Source organism: Petaurus breviceps, unplaced genomic scaffold (assembly GCF_028583685.1).
Source record: "Petaurus breviceps papuanus isolate PSGF00001 unplaced genomic scaffold, PetGlider_PUasm1.0 91041, whole genome shotgun sequence".
Taxonomy (NCBI): Eukaryota; Metazoa; Chordata; class Mammalia; order Diprotodontia; family Petauridae; genus Petaurus; species Petaurus breviceps.
The window spans coordinates 27,125,665-27,130,130 of NW_027187400.1; positions in this window are offsets into that span (position 1 = coordinate 27,125,665).

The window sequence follows — 4,466 nt, forward strand, 5'->3', positions numbered from 1 at the left end:
TCTTTCTTTCTTTCTTTCTTTCTTTCTTTCTTTCTTTCTTTCTTTCTTTCTTTCTTTCTTTCTTTCTTTCTTTCTTCCTTCCTTCCTTCCTTCCTTCCTTTCTTCCTTTCTTTCTTCTTTGTACAATGGATAGAACAACGGGCCTGCAATCAGGAAACCCTGAGTTTAAATCCATCCCCAAACACTTCTTATCTATATGACTCTGAACAAATCATTTGACCTCTGTCTCCCTCAGTTTCCTAATCTGTAAAAAAAAATGAGGGGCAACTAGGTGGCACAGTGAATAGAGCACTGGCCCTGGAGTCAGGAGGACCTGAGTTCAAATCCGGCCTCAGACACTTAACACAAAAACTAGTCATGTGACCTTGGGCAAGTCACTTAACAGCAATTGCCCTCAAAAAAAGAGCAAAAAAAAAAAAAAGGAGATGATAATAGTACTTATTACTTCCCAGGGTTATTGTGAGGATAGAATGAGATAATATCTATAAAGAGCTTTGCAAACCTTAAAGAACCATATAAGTAGTCGTCATCATCATCATCATTATTATATCTTTCTAATATCTCCTTTCCACCCGATTGAGCCTTCCCTTATAACAAAGAACTACAGTTAAGTAAAACAGAGCATCACATGGGCCATCTGAGAATGCATACATCCTCTTGTACCTGTAGTCTTGTTGTTGTTCAGTTATTTCAGTCATGTCTATATCTTTGTGACCCCATATGGGGTTTTCTTGGCAAAGATACTGGAGTGGTTTGCCATTTCCTTCTCCAGCTCATTTTACAGATGAGGAAACTGAGGCAGACAGGGTTAAGTGACTTGCTCAGGGTCACACACTGACTCCAGGGTTTGCACTCTATCCACTGTGCCACTTAACTGCCCTACTTATAGTTTACTATGTCTCTGCTGAGAAAGCAAGCATGTTTCACCATCAGCCCTCTGAAGTCAAGGTTGATTATTAACAATGAGTAGAATTGTGATGTCTTTTAAGGTTTTTTCCCCCTTTAGATCCCTTTGTAAATTATTCTCTTGGTTCTACTTACTTTGCTCTTTATCAGTCAGTTCACACAAGTCTTCCCAAGTTTTTCTGAATCTTTCCTTTCTGTCATTTTTCTCCGTACAATAATATTCCCATACAAAACCTTTGGTAATGCAATGCAACAGAACACCTCCTTCCCCCAAAATTCCCTGACCAGCTCCCCTGACCAGTTTTCATCAGTCTGTAATGAAACTCAAGAAGTTTTGACTTACCCAAGGTCAACTGACTAGTAAGCAATAGAACTGTGACTCAAATATAATTTTAACTTTGAGTTTTTGTTTGAAGCCATTTTTCTGCACAGTTCTCATAAACTCTTCATAGTTACACTCAATAGTACCATCATGAATCACCGGGACTCTTTTCTGACCTCTCTTTGTGCCCTTCCTCTGTCCCCCCCGCCTCCTAACTCCAGCATCAATTTGGATGCCCTTTCACATCCACATTCAGGAATTCAACCCACACATGCCCATGCTAAAAACAATCACCATCTTACTCCAGCTTGTCCACATTCTCCTGGCTTACAAATTTGACCATACTTCTAATTCTAGTTTTGTACTTTTCGTAAAAGCTCTAACCTCTTGTCTACAGTGCCTTTTTGGTGGAGTTGACCTTCCCACCCCCTTCCTTTTTTATTTTTAACTTCATGGAGTACTGCTTAGTAAGAAGAGAAACAGAAAATAGAAAGAAATGTTTGGACTAGATTATGAGACTATCATTTGCTAGGCCAGAAAATGCAAATGTATTTTAAGCAAACCATATGGTAAGTAAAATTAGAGCTTACTGCTGGACTTCCCATTCTTGGCTAAGGGGAAGAAATGGAGAACTCCTAGAAGTCAGAAGACCTGGGTTCTCACTTTTGCTACTGACTACCTCTGTGACCTTGAGCAAGGCACAACTCCTTGAACCTCAGTTTCCCCATTGGACACAAATATTTGGAGCTTAATCAATACTTGTCGACTGATTGATTTTGAGCCAAGTGCCTTATAAACCACAGAGAGTGAGCTTTGATAACAATTTCATCTTTTCTCATGCTTTTCATTTAATCTCCCTTGTTAATTTCTGTACTGTCTCTTTGCTGTTGTTTGGTCATTTTCCAGTCACATCTGACTCTGACCCCACTTGGGTTTTTCTTGGCAAAGATACTTGGAGTGGTTTGCCATTTTCTTTCCCAGATCACTTTACAGATGAGGAAACTGAAGCAGAGAGGGTTAAGTGATTTACCCAGGGTCACACAGCTCTTGAGTTTCTAAGGCCAGATTTGAACTCAAGCCCTCCTGACTCTAGGGATGGCACTCTATCCACTGTGCCACCTAGCTGCCTGTCATTTTCACCCTATCATAATGTAAGTTCCATGAGGACAGGGACTGTATCACTTTTGTATTTATATAATAATGCAGCTTGGTACATAGTGGGCATGTAATAAATGTCCTTTCATTCGTTTGTTCCTTCATTAATTTCCATTTTTAAAGAACTAAAATGTAAGACAAGGGGGAGGGGAAGTATCCAAGGATCTTTTAGAAAGGTCTTTAAACATTTATTTGAAGATATTAAATTAAATGAAGATACCTCCTCACATTGTCTCTATATCTGGGATACGAGTTTACTTAACAGAGTAAGCCACAGGAATGGTGAACTGATAAATAAGACAACCACTTGATATGAACTTTCCAGAAGCAATGGTCATAGTCTTTAATGACTGTTTTCAGAGCAAGAATAGGAACGTGGAAAGGGGAGGGCAGCAAGGTAGGGGGGCAGGATGGCCAGGGTAGATGGAGGAATGGATGGATGGAATGGAAAATAGATATAGAGTTTGGGTGAGTTTGTACTCACTCATCAAGACCACTCATTCCCAAAGCAGGAGTTCCAAAGCTGATTGAACTAACTCCATTAGGGAGGGGAGGGAAGCAGAAGGTAGGGGAGGGCGAACATGGTCTCTGGAGGTACTGTCTGGACCAAGCTGCTCTAGGTGAGCAAAGGAGAGTAGAAAGCAGAAATCAGGCAGATTGCCTGATACCTGGTATGGATTACTGGACCAATTGTTCTAGGTAATATTCCAATCCTTCAATGTATACAATGACACAGTTAATAAACCATCCTTGACTGTGCTGATCTGATCCAGAAGCTTCCTCCCAGAAGCTAGCTCATGATGGGGGAATCCATCTAACATGCTAGAGGAGGGTAGGAGGAGGCTTCTTCTTTTCTCTTGACATCAAGACAATCCATTCTAAGAAAGAGAAAAAATCTAAATCTTACTAGTTCTGTCCTTAATAAGGATAAGAAGTAAAGTTGTGATTTCATTGGTATAAGAAACTCCCAGGGGAAGAGATTCCTTCTATTAAAGCAGATTGGCACCTTCTCTGTAACATAATCCTACAGAATTACTTTGAAACACTTTTTGCAGATGCTTATATGGTCTCTCTCAGAAGTGGGGAAGCTGCAGCCTCAAGGCTACATGTGGCCTTCTGGGTTCTTGGATGCAGCCTTTTGACTGAGTTCAAACTTCACAGAACAAATCCCCTTAATAAAAGGATTTGTTCTGTAAAACTTGAACTCATTCAAAAGGCCACACCCAAGGACCTAGAATAAAAGGAGTTCTCTGTTTAAGAAAAGGAGAATTCTTTAAAAAAAAAATCCAAACCAAAACCAAAATTAATTGAAATAATAAATCCAGAAAATTCTCAGGATAGAAAACAAATCCACATAAATCATCAGCATTCCTTTCTATCACCAGAAATACACAGCTGAAAAGAGATAAAAGGAGAAATCCCATTCAAAATAACTATAGAATTTATAAGCTATTTGAGAGTCTATCTTCCAAGACATACCCAGGGATTATATGAAGGCTTTTTTTTTTTGAAGATTATATATCACCAAGCTGTTGATACTCCTCTATATTTTTTAGGACAAATAGTACCCCAGGCCCTTATTATAATATTGCTCAATACTGAATTGAACTTAGTGTGTGTTTTTATGTTTTTGTCTTCTCCTATTAGAATATAAGCTCCTAGAGGGCAGACACTGTCTGTGTAAGTTTGGGGGCTGTCCTGTTTCTTTGTATCCTCAGTGTTTAACATAGTACCTGGAATGTGGCTAGCATTTAACAAATGCTTACTCACTCACTTATTCTCTCTCTCTCTGTCTGTCTCTGTCTCTGTCTCTGTCTCTGTCTCTCTCTCTCTCTGTCTCTCTGTCTCTCTGTCTCTGTCTCTCTGTCTCTCTCTCTGTCTCTCTCTGTCTCTCTCTCTGTGTCTCTCTCTGTCTGTCTCTGTCTCTGTCTCTCTCTCTCTCTCTCTCTGTCTCTCTCTGTCTCTCTGTCTCTGTCTCTCTGTCTGTCTCTCTGTCTCTCTGTCTCTCTCTCTGTCTCTCTGTCTCTGTCTCTCTGTCTCTCTCTCTGTCTCTCTGTCTCTCTGTCTCTCTCTGTCTCTCTCT